This window comes from Pelodiscus sinensis, chromosome 2 (assembly GCF_052426305.1).
Source record: "Pelodiscus sinensis isolate ZL-2025 chromosome 2, ASM5242630v1, whole genome shotgun sequence".
NCBI lineage: Eukaryota > Metazoa > Chordata > Testudines > Trionychidae > Pelodiscus > Pelodiscus sinensis.
This window is the reverse complement of record NC_143053.1, coordinates 138,271,019-138,292,636: the sequence shown is the minus strand read 5'-3', so window position 1 is coordinate 138,292,636 and position 21,618 is coordinate 138,271,019. Positions and strand designations below refer to the sequence as shown.

At 49.8% G+C, this 21,618-nt stretch overlaps 1 long non-coding RNA gene and 1 pseudogene across 5 annotated transcripts; both read left to right on the top strand.

Annotated features, from left to right (window-relative positions):
* The first annotated feature begins 1,577 nt into the window (after positions 1–1,577).
* LOC149525344 (uncharacterized) lies at positions 1,578–3,729 on the top strand (annotated as a pseudogene). Its single transcript, XR_016348884.1, has 2 exons — positions 1,578–2,024; positions 2,263–3,729. The product of XR_016348884.1 is annotated as an uncharacterized LOC149525344 (transcript).
* A 5-nt stretch (positions 3,730–3,734) lies between these two features.
* LOC142827219 (uncharacterized) lies at positions 3,735–10,578 on the top strand. 4 transcript variants are annotated; one of them, XR_012901798.2, is made up of 4 exons: positions 3,735–6,182; positions 6,432–7,275; positions 9,665–9,816; positions 10,012–10,578. It is a non-coding gene; the product is annotated as an uncharacterized LOC142827219 (long non-coding RNA). The 4 variants fall into 4 exon arrangements; XR_012901803.2 differs by having other exon boundaries at positions 3,736–6,520; positions 6,901–7,275; XR_012901802.2 differs by having other exon boundaries at positions 3,736–6,520; positions 6,886–7,275.
* The last annotated feature ends 11,040 nt before the right edge of the window (positions 10,579–21,618 follow it).

The window sequence follows — 21,618 nt, the reverse complement described above, 5'->3', positions numbered from 1 at the left end:
ACAAGAGGGTCAGAAAAGTTGAGTTCAGAAACCTAGTGCACATAATGGTCCTGTTCCCAGCATTCTGAGATTTGAAAATCTAGGGTTAGCTGGTGACTCTCAGGCAGATTCTGCATCTAGAAGGAAAATTATAGTACAGGCAGTCCCCGACTTACGCGGATCTGACTTACGTCGGATCCGCACTTACGAACGGGGCTTTCTCGCCCCGGAGCTCACAGGCAGCGGTCAGCCACCTCGAGCTCCGGGGCGAGAAAAGCTGCTCCCGGTGCCCCTGGTCTGCTGGGGACCGTCTCCAGCAGACCAGGGGCATCGGGAGCAAACCGGCAGCAGCGGCGGGTTCCCGCGCTTCTGAGGCTTTGCCAGAGCAAAGCCTCAGAAGCGCGGGACCCCCCCGCTGCTGCGGGTTCGCTCGCAGTGCCCCTGGTCTGCTGGGGACCATCTCCAACAAACCAGGGGCACCGGGAGCAAAAGCCTCAGAGGCGAGGCACCCCCCCCCCCCCCCGCTGCTTTGCTCCCTGTGTCCCTGGTCTGCTGGGGGGGCGCAGTTAGTGTGCCCCCCCCAGCAGACCAGGCTTTTGTTGTGGACCCTGGGGCAGAGCAGCTGGGGCGCTGCCGGTTAGTCCCGCAGCACCGCTCTGGGCACTACTGGACCAACCCGGCAGCACCCCAACTGCTCTGCCCCAGGCATCCTGATTCAGCCGCTGCTGGTCAGTTTCAGCAGCGGCTGAATCAGGACTCCTGGGGCAGAGCAGCTGGGGTGCTGCTGGGTTGGTCCAGTAGCGCCGAGGAGCGGTGCTACTGGAGCAACCCAGCAGCACCCCAGCTGCTCTGCCCCAGACGTCCCCAAGTCAGCCGCTGCTGAAACTGACCAGCGCTGACTACAGGAAGCCCAAGGCAGAGTTGCTCTGCCCCGGGCTTCCTGGAATCAGCTGCTGATCAGTTTCAGCAGCAGCTGACTTGGGGTTCTTAAGTTGAATCTGTATGTAAGTCAGAACTGGCGGTCAGTTTCAGCAGCGGCTGAATCTGGACGCCAGTTCCGACTTACATACAGATTCAACTTAAGAACAAACCTACAGTCCCTATCTTGTACGTAACCCGGGGACTGCCTGTAGTTACAATTTACAATAAAGGGTTATTTGAGAGGAAGGCGAAGGTTCAACTTTACAAGTTATAGCACTTTGAATTGTTAGGCCACAGAAAATTGGGCCTACGGCAGTTATGCTAAGACAGACAGAGAAGAGTCCAGCAAAGGGTTCTGGGTAGTCCCTGAACAAAATTTGAGACATGAGTTGAGCAAGGGCATGAGATAAGCGAATAGCTGCATTTTTGTACTTGCTGAGCTGAACAGCTTGCTTAAGAAACTGATAAGAAAACTCCCTGTCTCCTCATTGTCTGGTACTTGCTTTCTGTCTTAATAAGAAAGTTACTAATGTATCAAGGCCACCTTGTATAGTTGGCAAGGTATGCACCCATGCTAGAAGTTTCTAACTAACAAAGGGGGTGGGTTGCTTGAGTGAATAGTCGATGACGTGACGGAACTGTCTATATAACCCCACTTGCTATAGAAATCGGGGGTTGGTTCTTGGTAGAGACGGGCTGCTCTCTATTGTCGTGTGCACTCTTCAATAAAGAGCTTTGTGATTAGACCTTGCTGGTGTTGCCTGTCTCTTTGCGGTCAGATAACAAACTGAAGCCATCTGGGTTTGAGTCCCCGACAAATTTGGCACCCCAGATGGGACACGTCTGACTCTCTGGTGCGGGATCGGACTCTGAAGCGATGCAGTGCGCATCCTCCAACTTTGAGGAGCCTTGCCCGGTGGCCTGATCCCTGCGTCGGCAATAAGGCGTGTCCTGTGAACCAGCTGAAGCCCGCAGAAATCCAGCAACATCGACCTACCCATTGTGTAGGATCCAGGTCTTCGGGGTTCGAGTCCCTGGAGTGTTTGGGGGTCTTCGAGGTTCGAGTCCCTGGAGTGTTCGGGGTTCGAGTCCCTGGAGTGTTCGGGATTCGAGTCCCTGGACAGGTAAGCGAGCGCTCGGTATTGAGAGGCTGGGGTTAGAGTCCCTTAACCGGGGTTGGGGTTCGAATCCCTTAACCGTGGAAAATAGGACAAGTTGGCAGTAAATGCCTGCGGGATGCCCCGTTGTCCCTGGTACTCAGAGATTGGAAGGGTATCTCTGGAACAGCCAGTTTAGCTAAGTCAAAAATGAGAAATTTATGTCAAATTCAATGGCCTTCACTCACGGCCCATTTGTCCCCAGATAATGATTGGCCGGACTGCAGAACTTTCTCCGTAGAGAAGATGGATGCTTTGAGAGATGTATTGGTCAATCTTAGACCGGGACAAATGGAATATTTATTTGTATGGTACAATTATAAGCCAAAAGAGAAGGAGATGGCCCTGCAGGCCGTTTGTATGGAGGATTCTGTTAAACTTCCCCCACCCTATGCTCTGGAAATGCAACCAGAGGATGACGATTACGTCCCCTTTTGCCCTCCAAGGGAACAAAGTGAAAGACTTCATGGGAAAGGAGGTGCTGTTTCCTCTCTTCATGTGAATATTGTACGCCGCCACCCATCCGAGCAGGATCCTCAACTCCCCAAAAGGAAGAATTTTTAGGTCCTCTACGAGCCTACCCTGCTCCCCAGAGTAATGGATCGGCTCAGATGGTATATACTCATGCCCCATTTACGACAGCCGATTTGTTGAATTGGCAGCGTTCTATGCCACGACTCCGGGATAACCCGGAAGTGGTAGAAAGAACATTCCGTACCATTTTCTTTATCCATCTGCCAACCTGGGCTGATGTGAACCAATTGTTGGATACCCTCCTTATGGAAGATGAGCGTCAAAAGGTTAAAGAAAAGGCTGTAGCACATTACCAGAGTCAAGCTTAGGGAGCCATGCCCACTACTGAGCCTAATTGGGATCCGAATTCAGATGAGGGCAAGGAGAGTTTGAGTTGGTATCGACAAGTTATTTTGCATGGATTGAGGGCAGCGGGAGAGGTTACCCCCAATTGGAGCAAGGTTACTGCATGTATTCAACTCCCTAATGAGCACTCCTCCGACTTTTTACACGATTGACTAATGAAATTAGAAAACATAGCAACCTGAATCCTGACTCAGACTCTGGGAAAGAAATGATAAAAATGGTTTTTATGGCGCAATGTGCAGAAGATATTGCAAAAAGGTTTAGAGAACATCCAGATGGGATACAAGGGAAAAGTTTACCTGAAGTGGTTAGCATTGCAACACGGGTGTACAATGGGAGAGAGGAGAAGAGAGAGAGAGAAAGAAGGAAGGAAAAACAGAAGGATATGAGGGATCAAGTATCGTTGATGGCAGTGGCCGTGGCAGGAGGCAGAGAAGGGGACCGCGGGTGGAGTCACGGTAACCAGTGAGGACCTTTGGAAGAGGAAGGAGTGGAGTAGCTAGAAGGCGAGGACGCGGAGGTAGTATTGACCCTGGTCGTAATGAGTGCCACTATTGTGGTGAGGCAGGAAACTGGAAAAAGGAATGTCCTTTCAGACCAAACCCTGATTGCAAGCCTGAGGTAGTGGGTCAGCTGAATCTTGAGACTCGGCGGATATGTAAGGAAGTGACGACTCCCCTTATTTCATAAGCTGCTAAGGTCTGACACTCTAGACCCAGCAGACTCTTTCTTTGGAGTGTGTAGAGTTAGTTTAGGTGAGGGTTAATCTAAACATATCCCCCCACACTGCCGAAAGGCACCCCTGTGTACTACATGTATGTGCATAATGGTCCAAGGACTTGAAAGCATTTAACAAATTGGAAAAGAGGAAAAATTAAAGCCCTGAGGAATGAAAGTAAAGCTCAGAAAAGCAAAAATCCTCCCTGCAGTGAAAGATGTAACTTACAAACTGCTGCAGCGCCTCTGTGCCAAAATAATGCACAAGAAGTGTAAAAAAAAAAAGAATTCTCAGTTGGCACACACATATCAACCACGCTTGGGGGGGGAATTCGACACAACATCATCCCTCCACCCCTCTTTATGATGCATACACAGATAAAGAGGAAACACGAAAAATAACTGAAAGGAATTAGCTCTTCCCTTTGGAAACACAGGCTCCTGTAACAAACTTGCCCAATCCAAAGCAAAACACCGAGTTTTGAAATAGATTTAACAGCTTGTGGAAAGTATTCCTCCAAACTCTCAAGGAAGGAATGCCTGCCGGCCATCAAGCCATATTGGCCCTAAGCATTTTAGTTGGAAACATATACACAGAACACAATATAGGAGTAGGAAAGGGCTGCCAAGCAACTTTAGGAGATTCTCAAGCCCTTGTTAGCAAATAGATAACTACAGCCTCTCCGGCTGGAATCGCAGGCAACCCAAGGATGTTTCACAACGCACAAGCAGGGGCCGTCCAGAGAAACAAATAAATAGTTAAAACCTTTCCCTCACACGCTATTATAATTGGCTTGAGGGCGTGGGAGAAGGTAACCTAAAAGCCACCGTAAAGTCAACCGGTAGAAATTGAATTTGAAGATGTAATCACTAGAAGCTAAATCTGCCTTAACAAGGAAACACATTCTGCAACATAAATCTCCTTACAGAACATAGGTGAGTGATTCACCCCAGAGTCAGCAGCATAGATCAACTGCTGCAGCATAGATGTTATGAAAACCCTATACTGAGAAGTTTAAAATTAGTAATAGCTGACTGCAATACTAAACATTCAGATTTACCTACTGAAAGGAATTAGGAGGGGTGGGGCTAATTGGAAAGTCCACCCTCCTTACCAAATTAATACTGGATAAACCTGTGCCATTGGGAAAAGTCATTTAGCAGGAATCAGGACAGACCATAAGAAGGAATTATGCGATTGTTGTTATATATGAAGGGAAACCTGCTTTTAAAATGACTCCTTGTTTCTTGCAGCCTCTTTTAATCATCTAGGCAAAGAAACAATCAAGTTTAAACATTTGGCTACAGACACTTTGTTAAATCTATTATAGAGAAATAAGGAATTATACTGAAATTTTATTGGTTAACTGCATAAAAGAATAAAATATATACATTGTACATTTGTAAAACCTGCACCGTAAGGGTTAAATGTGTCTTCCAAGGAAACTAATTATTGTTTTAAAAATCCAAGCCCAGAAACTTCACTGTGTTTTTGTTCAAGGCTAAGTTGATAGCACTTTTGGCTTGCTTTCAGATCCAAGGTTGTGTGTGTCTGCAAACTGCCTGTCTGTTCTGGAAGGGGGGGGGCACTGTCCCCCATAAGTAAGCCTGTAACATTGTATATGATTCTTTTCAGGAAAAGAAAACCTTTTTGCTTGCTGGAATAGTAACTAGCAAGGGCCTTGTTCTAAGAAAAAGTTTCTGTGGCAGTAAATTATTTGAAGCTTCACACATTAAAGAAAAAAAAAGGGCTAGTCTGTAGTACAAGAGGGAAACTAAGGCATGTCATCTTTAACTTAATAATTGAACAATGAAGTAATTTACTCAAACCCTCTGAAGCTGGTGTGCAAAACAAAAGCATACCAATAGGTAACAGCAGGCTAATAAAAAATTAGCAAAGAACATCTGTAAAGAAAAAGTATTCTAAAATATAATGCACCACCCCAACGTGGGTAGAAATGTTTTCTTTGTCTTTCAGATCATCAAAAAGCACTAATATCAGCTGAAAAGTTAACTGAAGAAAAAAAAACCATGGTTCTGTGTCATGACATAATAAATTTATGTTCTGTGTTCTGTCCAAATTTGTCTTGTGTGTCTTAATTGTGATATATGTATTTCGAGCATTGTTGTGTGTACAATATTGTTGTTTTAATGAAAGAATAATTTAAGTCCCTTAAATAATCTTAACTTTGTGCTTTACACAGATAGGTTTTTGCCTTTATAAATCTAGTGAAGTTTTAGCAGCAGGCTATGCAGTTTGTACTGTCTGGAATGTAGCAGAATCTGCTCCTCTATCTGCTGTTTTTTTCCCTTCTCTCCTACGATCGCCAGCTCCTTTGCCATCTCTTTCGGAACTGGCCCTCCTGCAAGACCAAGCCCCAGAATCGGGAAAGCAGGAGTGGAGTCTGGCAGGGTTCACCTTGCACCCAGACCACTTGTGGTGCAGCTCTGATGGCCGCATTGTTGCCCCAGTGGTCTTGCTACCTCACCTTGCCTCCGTGCTCCATGGATTGTCGCATGTTGGCAAAGGTAAAACAAAATTGGTTTGCTCCCAAATTCTCCCAAGCAGCCAAAGATTACTGTCTGGCTTGCCCTGTCTGCCAAGCCCACAGTGTGGGTAAACCTGTAAAGACAGTTCCGGCAACCAGACCTCTGCCTTTGTGGCCATGCCTGAATTTACAAATGGACTTCATTCAATTGCCTAAATGTCAATCTTTTGAATATGTGTTAGTTATTGTTTGCTTGTTTTTAGGATGAGTAAAAGCTTATTCCCTGCAGGAAAGCTGATGCCATCACAGTGGCAAAGAAACTTCTAAATCATTATATCCCGTTATGAGGAATACACCTTGTGATCTCCAGTGATAAAGGTACCCACTTTACTGGACAAATTGTTTAAAAAAAAACTGGCAAAAGTACTACTCTATTAGACAAGCACTGCACTGCGCGCGACACCCGGAGAGCGCAGGAGCAATAGAGAAATGAAACTGGATTTTAAAGAACAAACTTGCAAAAATATGTAAGAACTCTGGCTTAACATGGGTAGAAGCACTCCCAATTGCCCTAATGAGCATGAGAGCAACTCCTAATCGGAAAACTGAACTCAGTCCCCATGAAATTGCATGTGGCCGACCTATGAAATTGTTAAGCAGCCCAAAAAATTAACCTGGCTGATGCAACACTTATTAAAGGAAGCAAAGTCAAGTATTGTCAGGAACTTATGAGGTGTGTACAGTCTTATCATTCACAGGTTAAGGATGCCTTCCAGAAGGCCCTGACTGAGCCGTGCCATAAACTACAACCAGGAGATTAGGTTTGCGTGAAGGTTCACAGCGAAAGACTGCCCTAGAACCCAAGTGGAAGGGTCCCTACCAAGTGCTTCTGACCACCCATACTGCTGTAAAGTGCGAGGAATTGCCCACCTGGATTCACGCCTCCCACTGCAAACTGGTTCCAGTGCCTACATAGGTTGGCCCCAACAAGGAGCACCGCAGACCTGGTACCAGAAACCCAGGTCCAGAAGTAGACGGGGATCAGTGCAGGCCTGGTACCGGCAATTCAGGCCCAGAAGCAGACGACGTCGGACTTCAAGGGAGCCACGCACGTTCATCCCACCACGAATCAGGTGAACCAGAAGCAGATGACATCTGTGCCTGGGGCAAATGAACTGCTACCCCCTTAGGCAACCTGAAGCTTCGCCTTCAACTGAGAGAGCCTTAGATTAGTGGTGTCCTTTCCCGGAAAGATGGCCTCGTTTCCTTGCCTAGGTTCTTAAGTTTGCAATCTGTTTATTATTTGTTGTTTTTCTTTTTCAGTAGTATGGAATGTAACAGTTTCAGGCTCCAATTAGAGGAGCCCCCCCTTAAATAATGATAATGAGTGAAAAGGAAATTCATATATCCATGCCACTGTAGTTATAGCTAAAGCTTTACACTTATCCAAGTGTTAGTTATGTAGCTGAAACTCCCCGTCAACTTCCCAATCTTCACACCCTATTACAGTGATAGGTGAAGCAAACTACAAAGTCCTGAAGAACAGCCAGCATAAGGCTGGACAAACAATACATGCTAAACTTATGCTTAATTTTGTTTTTAATACCTAGCCATTATAACTTATATGGTTCAAATGTGTTTATGCTTTTAATGAACCAAGTTTCCCAAAAATTTAATTCCACAGGTTGCTGGATATGTGCTCTCAGTCCTGTACATTCAAAAGGAGGTATCCCAATAATTCCAGTCCCACTGAACAACACTCAAATAAATGGCACACTGTTTAGTAAATTGGGCCCAAAATAATACTTGGCAGGATAAAAAGTTTACTAACCCAGGGTATATCCGCCTAGCCCTGACCCCAATTGGAGAGTACTGCTGAACATGTAATGGTTCCGGAGCCAAGGTAGAAAAAGCCAAAACTGGATGGCCCTAAACTATGTCCTAGTAAGTAAGGGCTGGGTCTGTGCCTTAGTAGGAAAAGAATGCTGTGTGTATATTTCTGACACCAGCAAGGAAGTAAAGGAAGATGCCTCAGAAATTAAAAGAACTGTAGAAAGCCTAAGACAAGAAAAAACTGGACTCTCTGGGGTTGGTGGGAAAGCTGGTTTGAACATGTGGAAACTTGGATTTTGCAAAGAATAGTTCTAGTATTGGTTATATTCTTTTGTGCTTATTGCTGTTTCTTGTTAATTATATGCTGTATTTCTTGTGTTCTAAAAAACACAAGACAGACCCTTACCAAAGAGAATGTGAAACTCATGATGTTAAAATATAAGGAACAAGGTTCTGATCAGCGCGCCACCCAGTACCGCGAAGTTGTCCCAAGAGTCCCTTCATTGGTACTCTAGGGACAAAAGGGGGACCGTTAGGCCACAGAAAATTGGGCCTAAAGCGGTTATGCTAAGACAGACGGAGAAGAGTCCAGCAAAGGGCTCTGGGTAGTCCCTGAACAAAATTTGAGCCATGAGCTGAGCAAGAGCATGAGATAACCGAACAGCTGCATTTTTGTACTTGCTGAGCTGAACAGCTTGCTTAAGAAACTGATAAGAAAACTCCCTGTCTCCTCATTGTCTGGTACTTGCTTTCTGTCTTAATAAGAAAGTTGCTAATGTATCAAGGCCACCTTGTATAGTTGGCAAGGTATGCCACTATGCTAGAAGTTTCTAACTAACAAAGGGGGGGTGGGTTGCTTAAGTAAATAATCTATGACGCGACGGAACTGTCTATATAACCCTACTTGCTATAGAAATCGGGGGCTGGTTGGGTATGTCTACACTACAAAGTTAATTCGAACTAACAGCTGTGAGTTTGAATTAACTTTAATAGGTGCTACACATACAAACCGCTAGTTCGAAATTAATTCGAACTAGCGGAGCACTTAATTCGAACTAGGTAAACCTCATTCTATGGGAACTAATGCCTAGTTCAAATTAAGTAGTTCGAATTAAGGGCTGTGTAGCCACTTAATTCGAACTAGTGGGAGGCTAGCCCTTCCCAGGTTGCCCTGGTGGCCACTCTGGCCTAACCAGGGAAACTCTTCTGCCCCCTTCCCGGCCCCGGAGCCGTTAAAGGGACACGGCCTGACTACAGTGTTTGTGCCAGTTGCAAGCCTGCCAGCACCCAGCCAGCAGACCCTGCATCTGGCACACCATGAACCAGCCACCCGCTGCCACCCAGCCCTCCGCCTCTTCCCAGGACTAGGCTGCGGCTCACAGGAGCCTGCCCAGGGCCGCAAGAGGTGGGTGCCCTCCTGGTCAAGTGCGGAGATCGTGGACCTCATCGAGGTTTGGGGGGAAGCCTCCAACGTCCACGATCTCTGCACTAGACACAGGAACGCAGACGTCTACAGCCGCATGGCTGACAGCCTGGCCGCCAGAGGCCACATGCGGAGCCGGGAGCAGGTCCGCTGCAAAATTAAGGACCTGCGGCAGGCCTACTCCCAGGCCGGCCGACCCAGAGGCCTGCCCCCACTTTGAGGCCCTGGACCGCATCCTGGGGGCTCATGCCGTCCATGCCCCCCAGGTGGTGATCGACCCCAGGGCACAGGGCCCCATCCCTGACACCGAGGATGAGGAGGACACCGAGAGCCAGGAGCCTGCCCAGGACCCAGGACCCCCGAGGCACCCCACAGAGCACATCGCCTGTGTCGTCCGAGGCCGGGGAGGGCTCCACATGTGAGTACCATTATGCTTCCCTTATGTGTATGGGGGAATGGGAGGAGAGGGAGCCCAGGGACCGTTCACCTGGGCCTTGCCCACCATGGAGCAGCAGCTGGGTGTCATGCAAGGGCCCTGGCCTTGCAGAGGGGGGCTGGGTTTCACCCACCTTGTCCCCAGGGAGAATTGACCGCTGCTCTTGTTTCACCACAGCCGCAGCACCTGTGACTGCAGGGCGCACCACCCCGCCTGCAACAGCCACCCGCACCTGGGCCAGCAGGCACGCCAGGAACCAGGAGGAGTACCAGCAGCGGCACCTGCGGTTCCTGGAGCACCAGCTCCGCACCCAGGACCACTGGGTCCGGGAGGACCTGCAGCTGCGGCAGCGGAGTGTGGAGGCCCTGGAGGAGCAGGGCCGTGCCCTCAGAGGCCACCTCCAGACCTTGGTGGAGAGGTTCCTGCCTCCTCTTGCTCCAGCCTCTGCGGCCGTCCCAGCTCTTGCTCCTCCTCTCACCCCTGCTCCCCTTCCTGCTTCCTCCGCACCCCCCGTCCCTCCTGCCCCACCCTCCACACCCACTTCCCCCCTGACGCCCCCGCACCCGCAGTGCTGCGAGATGAGAGAGCCAGCAGGACCCCCAAGCCTGAGCTTTCCCTTCTCTTCCTCCCCTTCCTTCCCCTTCTAGCTCCCTCCTCCCAGGTTTCCCCTCCCGTCTCCCACCTTCACTCCTCCCTCCCCCCCACCCCAGTTATGTAAAATAAAAAGAGATTTTTGTTGCCAAACAGGTGTCTTTATTTGACATTAGGAAGGAGAGTTAGGGAGGGGAAGGGGGGAGGGCTGTAGGGGGTAGGCCACATCCCCCACCAGGCACACGGGCATGTCCACGTCCCCGACCCTGATGTGGCGGTCAGGGAAGAAGGTCCCAGCCTGCAGCCTCTGGCACACGGAGGAGTTCTGATACACCCATGCGTCGTGTGCCTTGCCGGACCAGCCCACATTAATGTCCGTGACCTGGCCCCAGTGGTCACACAAGGCCTGCAGGAGCACGGTGAAGTACCCCTTGCGGTTGACATACTGGGAGGCCTGGTGTTCCGGAGCACAGATGGGGATGTGCATCCCGTCGATGGCTCCCCCTGCAGTTGGGGAAGCTGAGGGCGACAAACCCCCGGATGACGGCGTCCAGGTCGGCGAGGTGGACCACCCTGCAGAGCAACACCCGGTTGATGGCCTTGACCACCTGTAGAGAGACACAGCAAACCGCGAATCACTGGGGTGCCCAGGTGGCTGGGAGTGTTTGTGCCCTGGCACTGCCCTGCGCCTCACTCCCGGAAGCAACCCCCCCGGGTGGTGTGTAGTACGGCCGGGACAGACCAAACCCTCCGGTGCGGGGCACTTTTGACTCCTCCCCCCACCCCATTGTCCGTGGGGTGGCCCATCCCCTCCTTGCAGCTCCCCTGCCCCCTGGCCCAGTGGCCAGTGGGTGCCATACCTGCATGAGCACTGCTCTAACGGTGGATCTCCCCATGCCAAACTGGTTCCCAACAGATCGGTAGCTGTCCGGTGTGGAGAGCTTCCAGAGGGCGATGGCCACACGCTTCTGGAGGGGGATGGCGGGCCTCATGCGAGTGTCCCGTCGCTGCAGAGCAGGGGCGAGCCACTCGCGGAGCTCCAGGAAGGTGTCCCTCTTCATCCTGAAGTTCTGGGTCCACTGTCTGTCTCCCCAGCGCTCCAGGACAATGCGGTCCCACTAGTCACTGCGGTGTCCAGACGCCAGATGCAGCAGGGCATGCTGGCGTCCGGGCGCTGCTGCGGCTCCTCCATGGCCCCAGGGAGGCCAGGGGACAGGTAGGGGGCTGACGTGCAGGCAGCCTCCAGCCATTGCTGGCAGGCTTGCAGCAGCAAGTCTAAAAACTGCACCAGAAAGCCCAGGGCGAGGTCTGGCTCCATGTTGCCAACTGCGGCAGCGTCCCCAAAGGGAAGCACCGACACAGACAGGTGCAGACAAAAACGCTTTGCTGTCCCTCAGCGAGGTAGGCAAGCAAGCGGAAAAGCTGAGAACTGGCTGTCCAGGGAGGTCCCTTTAAGCACGAGCCTCAGACAGCAGCCACACAAAGCAACTACTGACCTGATGCCCTGCCGGAACCGGTTTCAGCGGCCCTTAAGTGCGCCCCAGAATCCAGTCAGTGTGGACACGCTAGTTCGAATTAGCAAAACGCTAATTCGAACTAGTTTTTAAGTCTAGATGCACTAATTCGAATTAGCTTAGTTTGAATTAAATAATTCGAACTAAGTTAGTTCGAATTAGCGCTGTAGTGTAGATATACCCATTCTTAGTAGAGACGGGCTGCTCTCTATTGTTGTGTGCACTCTTCAATAAAGAACTTTGTGATTAGACCTTGCTGGTGTTGCCTGTCTCTTTGCGGTCAGACAACGAACTGAAGCCGTCTGGGTTCGAGTCCCCGACAGAATCAAGTACAAAAGGAGCAAAAAGTCAAAACTGAATGAAAAGAGAAATTAATAGAAGATGAAGTGACAGTCACAGATAATGGAGAACAGAAACAACTCAAGCAAGGAAGAAAAGACCCAGTCCCACTTCTAGGAAGGCAACAGAAAAATTCATTTCCATTCCAAATCAGGCCCAACAGGCAAAAATGGAAGGGAAGAGAGAAAAAAATAGAACAGAAGAGGTACTGATAGAAGGGAGTAAAATGGAAACCCCATTCAGAGAGCTGCTTCTGGCCTCTTATCAATGTAGGCAGGAAATATCACTGCCATAATAAATCTAGGTGGCATCAAGTAAGTGAGACAAAACAGGTAATGATTTAATAAAGAATTAAAACTGGGCAGGAAGAAAATATCAGCCAAATTGGAAGAAAAGATGATAGTGATGTTTGCATCAGAATGCTACGGTATTTTATCAGTGTAACACTGATTGCTTATGCAATGCTCATCTTAACATGAGATTCAAAATCTGCACCAAATTCAGACTTTTCCTGGAATTTCTTTCTCTCTCGGCCATGTAATGTGAATTAGGGTATGTCTACACTACAGCGCTAATTCGAACTAACTTAGTTCAAATTAGTTAATTCGAACTAAGCTAATTCGAACTAACGCATCCAGACTAAAAAACTAGTTCGAATTAGCGTTTTGCTAATTCGAACTAGCGTGTCCACATTAAGTGGACCCTGAACCGGGGTTAAGGATGGCCGGAAGCAGTGCCGGCAGGGCATCAGATGAGGACTTAGAGCGTGGAGCTGCTGCCTCAGGCTAGCCGAGGGCTGTGCTTAAAGGGACCCGACCCCTACCCCGGACAGACAGTTCTCAGGGGTGCCCCGCTTGCAAAGCAGTCCTGGCTTGGATTGCCCGGAGTACCCACACTGGGCACATCACAGCACTTGGCCATCAGACCGGCTGCACTTGCCGCAGGCTGCCATCTGGGGAGAGGGGGCAATTGGGGGGCTGCAGGAGAGCTTCCACCCCCAGAAGCCTGCAGAGCCAGCCCAGTCCTCCCCATCGGGGGCTTGTACCCCATTCCTCCCTCACCTCCTTCCACTTACCCCTCCCTAGCCCCCCTTCCTGATGTACTAAATAAAGGACAATTGTGTTCAAAAATAGAATCTCTTTTTATTGAACAAAACTGGAGGAGACTGGGAAAAGGAGGTGGGAGAGGGGAAGAGAGAAGGTGGGAGAGGGGAGGGCAACTAAAATGATCAGGGGTTGGGAACAGGTCCCATATGAAGAGAGGCTAAAGAGACTGGGACTTTTCAGCTTAGAAAAGAGGAGATGGAGGGGGGATATGATAGAGGTCTATAAAAGCATGAGTGGGGTGGAGAGGGTGCATACAGAAAAGTTCTTCATTAGTTCCCATAATAGAAGGACTAGAGGACACCAAAGGAAAGGAATGGGTAGCAGGCTTCAAACTAACAACAGAAAGTTGTTCTTCACAAAGCAAAGAGTCAACCTGTGGAACTCCTTGCTGCAGGAGGCTGTGAAGGCTACAACTAGAACAGAGTTTAAAGAGAAGTTAGATAAATTCATGGAGGTTGGGTACATGGAGTGGTATTAGCCAGGGGGTAGGAATGGTGTCCCTGCCCAAAGTTTGTGGAAGGCTGGAGAGGGATGACACGAGACAAATGGCTTGGTCACTGTTGTCTGTCCATCCCCTCCAGGGTCCCTAGGGTTGGCCACTGTCGGCAGACAGGCTACTGGGCTAGATGGACCTTTGGTCTGACCCAGGACGGCCATTGTAAGCTCAGGGTCGGGGGTCTCAGTGGACCCCCTTGATTTTCATGCACACCTGCTCCTGGGTGGCCAGGCTGGCAGCTCTCCTGCCCTAGACAGCCACTTTCCTGTGCCTAGTGCGGAGGTCGGGGACGAGGTCCACGATGTCTGCACTAGCCCAGGCGGGTGCCCGCCTCTTGCGGTCCCGGGCAAGCTCCCGGGAGCCGCCAGCCTGGTCCCGGGAAGAGGGGGAGGACTGGGGGACATCGGGTGGCTGGCTCGAGCCGTGCCAGGTGCAAGGTCTGCTGGCTGGGTGCTGGCAGGCTTGCACCTGGCACGGGCACCGTAGCCAGCCCGTGCCCCTTTAAGGGGTCCGGGGCCAGGAGGGGGGCATACGAGTTTCCCTGGTGTTGGCCAGAGTGGCCACCAGGGAAAGCTGGGGAGGGCTAGCCTCCCACTAATTCGAATTAAGGGGCTACACACCCCTTAATTCGAACTAGTAAGTTCAAACTAGGCTTAGTCCTCATAGAATGAGGTTTACCTAGTTCAAACTAAGCGCTCCGCTAGTTCGAATTAAGTTTGAACTAGCGGAGCGCTTGTGTAGCACCTATCAAAGTTAATTCGAACTAACGTCGGTTAGTTCGAATTAACTTTGTAGTGTAGACATAACCCCAGTTACTGTATTTGTGACTGGCTATCCACAGTGCACTGGCTGTGTAGCTGGACACTATGAAGAATTTGGCAGTCTCAATATCATGCTGATGCAAGACAAGACTATGCTTACCCTAAGTAACAAAGCTGTGCTGGCCAGTCCAGCTCTTAAATGGACAGTACGCCCTGTGACAGAACAATTACCTCCCAGGCTACGTTGGGAGCAACCAATGAGCTTTATATTCCATATATCTAGCTCTTAGAAAGTGTGGGTATTTGTTACTGTTTCCCCTGTGTGTTTGGGGAAGGAACTGAGTCTTTCAGTTGTTTTTCATCCTTCCTTACATAATTCAGGGGACCAGAGAGCAGAATATGTGCAGCAATGTACTGGTACTTTGCTAAGAGTGCAGGAATGCACTCTTTCCCTTTCATACACTTATCAGAGTCAGCATGGATCGCCGCTTTGAATTGCACTTTCCTTGTTCTGAGTAAGCAGTGCAAGACAAGTCAACTCTCAGCAGCAAACATATTCCAAAGCTCAGACTGTTTTCATCTTTCCTCCTACTGCCCTCTAGGGGGCTCAGCTGGGAATTTTGGTCTTTCCTTCTTGTGACTAATTACTACAGCTTTATACATAGGGCACAGGCCAACTCTTTTTCTGCCATTTCTGTTAAATCCTCCTTTGCTATATGGCTACGTCTAGACTGGCATGATTTTCCGCAAATGCTTTTAACGGAAAAGTTTTCCGTTAAAAGCATTTTCAGAACAGAGAGTCTAGATTGGCACGGACACTTTTCCGCAAAAAAGCCCCGATCGCCATTTTCGCGATCAGGGCTTTTTTGTGGAAAAAAAATCTGAGCTGTCTACATGGGCCCTTTTGCGAAAAAGCTTTGTGCAAAAGGGACTTTTGCCTGAACAGGAGCAGAATAGTATTTCCACAAGAAGCACTGATTTTAGACAGTAGGACGTCAGTGCTTTTGCGGAAATTCAAGCGGCCAGTGTAGATAGCTGGCAAGTTTTTCCAGAAAAGCAGCTGATTTTCCGGAAAAACTGGCCAGTCTAGACACAGCTTATGTGTATTTAGTTATTTTATTGAGAACCAGCAAAGGGCAGAAATACTGGGCCTAGTGTTTGGAATACCTACACTAGTCCCCCTGAGATTATTGTAACCGTAAGCGGTGTACATGCTAGGCATTTTTCATACATTCAGAAGGATGGTCACTGATACAAGGTGATTATAGCCAAGAGGACAGAGGTTAGAGGAAGGACACTGGCAATAGGAAATGTATACGCAACTTGTATATGTCAATATGATTCATTGCAAGCAGAAGTGATTCTTTAAGATGGAATTAAAAGTGCCAACATATATTGTGGCTGAATTAATGGAGATCCTACCACACACAGGGCATTTATGTGGAAGAAGGCTCAGAGGTGCTTGTGTAAGAATCAGACAAATGAGAGGACAAAGTTGGGAAACTGGCAGAATGACAGTGATGTGGACAATGTGAAGCGTGACAAGTTGAAGACATAGAGGGGAAAGCTGTGCTATGGAGACCTTCTAAGGCAGAGCAGAGAAACTCAGAGCTGATCTGATGGCAGGTGGAGAGACAACGGAGGCATCTGAAGAGTGGAGTTACATAATCTCACCAACAGGCAAGGAAAATGAGTTTACCTACTGTACAGGCAGTCCCCGGGTTACGTACAAGATAGGGACTGTAGGTTTGTTCTTAAGTTGAATCTGTATGTAAGTCGGAACTGGCGTCCAGATTCAGCCGCTGCTGGAACTGATCAGTTTCAACCGCGGCTGAATCTGGACGCCAATTCTGACTTACATACAGAATCAACTTAAGAACCCCAGGCGTCCCCAAGTCAGCTGCTGCTGAAACTGATCAGCAGCGGATTCCAGGAAGCCTGGGGCAGAGCAACTCTGCCTCGGGCTTCCTGTAGTCAGCCGCTGGTCAGTTTCAGCAGCGGCTAAATCAGGACACCTGGGGCAGAGCAGCTGGGGTGCTGCTGGGTTGCTCCAGTAGCTCCGCTCCTCGGCACTACTGGACCAACCCAGCAGCACCCCATCTGCTCTGCCCCAGGCGTCCTGATTCAGCCGCTGCTGAAACTGACCAGCAGCAGCTGAATCAGGACCAGAGCAGCTGGGGTGCTGCTGGGTTGCACAAGTAGCGCCCAGAGCGGCGCTGCGGGACCAACCGGCAGCACCCCAGCTGCTCTGCCACAGGCGTCCGGAGAAAAGCCTAGTCTGCTGGGGGGGGGGTACTAGCTGTGCCCCCCCCCCCCCACCCCAGCAGACCAGGAAGACGCGGGCGGCGGACCGAGACACACCGCGCCTGGGTCCTCTGCGGCTTTGCTCCCCTCTCCCTGGTCTGCTGGAGACCAGCAGACCAGGGAGATGGGGAGCAAAGCCTCTGAGGACGCCGGCAGCGGGACAGCCAATGCGCGTCTGGGCTGTCCCGCTGCCGGCTTCCCCCGCGGCTTTGCAAAGCCGCGGGGGGGGGGGGCTCGGGCAGCCCAGGCACCCCTGGGCTGCCCGAGCCCCTCCGCGGCTTTGCTCTGCATCTTCCTGGTCTGCAGAGAAAGCCCCAGAGTACACAGGCGGCAGGACCGCGAGGTCCCGCAGTCCGTGTACTCTGGGGCAGCCCCGTTCGTAACTGCGGATCCGACATAAGTTGGATCCACGTAAGTCGGGGACTGCCTGTATTTGATATGCATTGAATAGGAGGCAAATTTATATGTCCTGCCCCTGCTTCTGTGCAGAGAATTAGAGTGGGGACAGCATGCAGGAAGCAGAGCTGCTCAGCCCTGTCCTGCACCTATAAAAATCAGAGCATATTTTTTAGGAAAATACCCAATCTTGATTTAACATAATGCCAGTTATGTATGATCCTTCACAACACTGGCCAAAATGGTGAAAACCCTGACTGCTAAAAATGTTGGCCTTTCTAGTCTGAATATGTCCGGTTGCAACTTGCGATTGGATCCTGTTCTTTGTCTGCTCAAGTGAAGAGCCAGTTACACAGTATTCGTTCCCTTAACCTCACCCCTTAAATTTCTCTTTTTTAAGCTAAATAGAGTGAGCTCCGTGAGTCTAGCATTGTAAGACGTACTTTCTAATCCTTTAATAATTCTTGCGGCTCTTCTCTGAACCCTCTCAAATATATCAGCACTTACGTCAAATTCTGTACACAGTATTCCAGCCATCGTTGCACCAGTGCCCAATACAGAGAAATACAACTTCTCAGCTTCCACCTGTGATTCTTCCATGTAAAATGTCCAAGGAGCACATTTGCCCTCTTGGCCATAGTGTCCCACGGGGCGCCCATAGTCAGCTGATTAGCTGACATGACTCCAAATCTTTTTCACTTCCCAGCACAGAGTCCCCCATCCTGTACATATCACCTATATGTTTTGTTCCTAGAGGTACACTTTGTTGCATAAAAGCCTCTGCCTGAGCTATTACTTGATTTTACACATGGATTTTCTGGAAATACACTAAACTGTAAGGTTCTGCCAACATATGACATATGTAAGGGGACTGTTAGCCCTTTACTAAAACTCTGTGGGAGTTTTTGGTTCGCCAGCTCCCAGTATCAAAAGGGGAAGGGTCCATGAGACGGACAGACCCCAGAGACAATGGAAAGCAGCCAACACTCCAGCTCAGCCTGACTGACAGTTTGGACAGGCCAGTGAGGAGAGTGAGAGGCCAGGCCCCGTCCTCCCTGCGATCTGGGATTGTTCTGGGTCTCTCTGAGCAGGGAGAGAGAGAGCTGAGACACAGCTAAGAGGAGCAAGCCGTGTGGAGGGGCAGTCCTGCAGCAACAGAGTCAGGCACATACAGCCCAAGGAGTGCAAGCTGTGCTAAGGGGCAGGCCTGCAGCAACAGAGCCAGGCACACACAGTCCAAGGAGTGCAGACCCTGTGTTGAGCAACAGACTGGCAGTGCTCAGAGAGCCAAAAGGGACAGAGAAGCAACGCAAGGAGCTGGAGACTGGCAAAGCAGCACAGGGAGAGGCTCTGGGCAGGGAGATATCATCAGCCAGGAGGCCCAGCAGGCCAGACTGGGAGAGGGGTCTGACCACCTAGATCAGTGGTCTCCAACCTTTTTACACCCAAGATCACTTTTTAAATCTCCGAACAGGCGAAGATCTACCACCCCGCCCCTTTCTTGAAGCCCCACCCCTTTCTTGAAGCCACACCCCTTTCTTGAAGCCACGCCCTCTCTATTCTCCCGCTCCCAGAGGGAAACCAGCGCATGCCTGTCCCAGGGCCGACCCCCCCCAGCACAGGGAAACCCCGCGCGCGCCTGTCCCAGAGCCAACCCCCCCTGGCGCAGGGAAGCCCCGCACATGCCTGCCCCGGGGCTGACCCCCCCCAGCGTAGGGAAACCCCGCGCGTGCCTCCCCTGGGGCTGACTCACCCCTCCTGTGCGGTGCAGGGAGCCGATGCTCACTCCCGCAGTACACTGAGCAGAGCAGCTAGCACTACTTCTGGAATCGCCGGAAGTGGCGCTAAGCTGCGGGACTTCTGTCCATCCCCAGGAAGACGACACTACCTCCATTTTCACTGGAGGTAGGTAGTGGGGCTTCTTGGAGGTGGGAGGGAAATGGGGGCAGGGCGGACAGGACGCCTCGCGATCGACTGGTCGAGGCCTCATGATCGACCAGTCGATCGCAATTGACCTGTTGGTGACCATGGACCTAGAGCTTGAGGCTGTGTGGTCACTGCCAGAGCAAGTGTGTCCCCCCTGCAGCACATCCAGGGCCTATAAGGGGCCTATAAGGAAGAGTCTGTGAACTGTCCCTACACTCTGCTGACTTCTGTTTGTGATGTCCCCATGCTACAGAGCAGGACTGTGTGTTCTCATTTAACCTTTCTCATTTTTTCTTATTCTTTTCTCTCTAATCAGTTGATGTTTAATAAATTGTATTTGCTTTGAACTTTATGGAATGATCACTGGGCCAAGAAAGCCTGCAGTGTGACAAAAGCACCCTGGAGTGGGGACACTCTAGCCCCTACCCCAAATGACTACAAGGTCGGGGATTAAGCCCCAGGAAACTTGGGACCAGCCTTGTTGGAGTTTTAAGGACTTTGCTACTCAGGAGAGTGGAGGGGGAGCCCTCAGGATCAGGGAGGTTGTGAAGTAAAGGAAGTGGGAGCGGGGACTCAGATCCTTTCATTGGTCCATTTCACCAGGGTGGTATAGAACTCAGGAAAGTTCCCCACAATAGCGGGACCATCCCCCCGCTTACACATAGAAACTGACAAAAACCTCCTGCTGACTGCATTGCTAGGGAAAAGGGGGAAGGCAGTTGTCTTCTCAATCACTTCATTAGTGATGATTTGTAAATGATTCTCTGAAGCTTTGTAATTGTTTCAGCTGCATTAAACTCTGCAACTTGTTGTAATCTTTGTTAACTTTGTAAAACCTTGTAACTTTGTAACTCTTAGCAACTTTGCTTTATAAGCTCAGAAACCTACTGAAAGCTTGGTGATTGTTGAGCCTTGCAACTTCGTAATCTTTGTAACTCTCAGCCGCTTTGCTTGTAATTTGCTTTAAACTGCATTCTTCCCTGAGATATGAGTGTGTGTGTGTGTGTGTGTGTGAGTGGAGGCTATTGTGTGTTTGGGATTAGAAACTGCAAGGCTGAGCATGCAGAGCCAGGTGATGAGTCATCAGACCAATTAAAGAGATACTGATGCTCTGCTGGATCAAAAGAAGGCTGGGGTCAGAATTGCTCTAGCTACAACACTGTGACATTTCATATTTAAACAACTGAAATGGTGAACCTGATTAATTTAAAAACCCTCTGACCATGAAACTGACCAAAATAGTCTGTGAATTTGGTAGGGCCTTATTATGGAGGCCCTAGCAGGTTTGCACGTCCAGTTCACCTAAAAGAACATTGTGAATTCATGCTGCATGAGAAATGTCCAAGAATAAGCTACCAAAATTGGGAGAAAATGAAGGAAATAAAGTAAAGCCTGAGAAGGATGGAGAGCATGGATCCAAGTGACATTTAAAGCCCTTCACCCCCACCTGTCTGCCTCCCACGAAATGGGTGTGTGTTCTGTTTGTAAACTTCCTAATTCTGTAGGGTTTAGCACAAGCCATACAGGCCGTACACTGCATGCTTGATAACACAGCAGTAAGTTGGATTTTCAGAACCATTATTTTCCCCATGCTCTGCATCCTGTTTGTATTGTGCCCAGCAGACTCTGGGTGGAGGGGAAGGAAAGGTGAAGGAGGGAAAGTGAGGGGATAGGCTGTGCAAATGGCATGGCAGCTGCACTATACCAAGAGCACACGTGCAGTGATACATGGCATTGTATCCGGGACAGTAAATTATTTGGCCATAATTTACAATGTCCTCAGTTTTAAAAGCACAATTAGTCCAGAAAATAAAATTGGGGCAGGAGGGTTCAGTTACCAGCCTGGACTTCCAGTCTCTGGACAGACACATCCCCTCTCCAGGGTTTTCTTTGGCATATTCTCCAAATTGGTCCTCCTGATATAATTTCAGGACCATGTTCAGGCCTTCAGGGTCATTTCCAGGAGCTTCATTGTTTGCAGCTGCTCAGTGTCCAACCCCATCAGCCTTTTGGCCATGTGACATGCAGACATCTAGCTCTGAGAGATATCACAGTCACAGCTATAATCCTGCCACATCTTGATTAAAATCTTGGTGCGCTTCTCCTGCCAAGTAGCTAATCACAGCATTGTGGATGTTTTAAGCTCCTCTGAGCTGGGAGGCTGCAGCATGCCATGTGTGGGTGCACACAGAGGATGTAGAAAGAGAATAGATAGGTCAGAAAGCTCTGGGTAGAGGGGACTGTGAAACTAGAACTGGAGGACTAATCTGATGGGCAACCAGGAACCTGTGCCTTTGCTACACCCACCCTGCAATGTGGGCAGATGTGAGGTGGGCTACAGCTCACCTGAG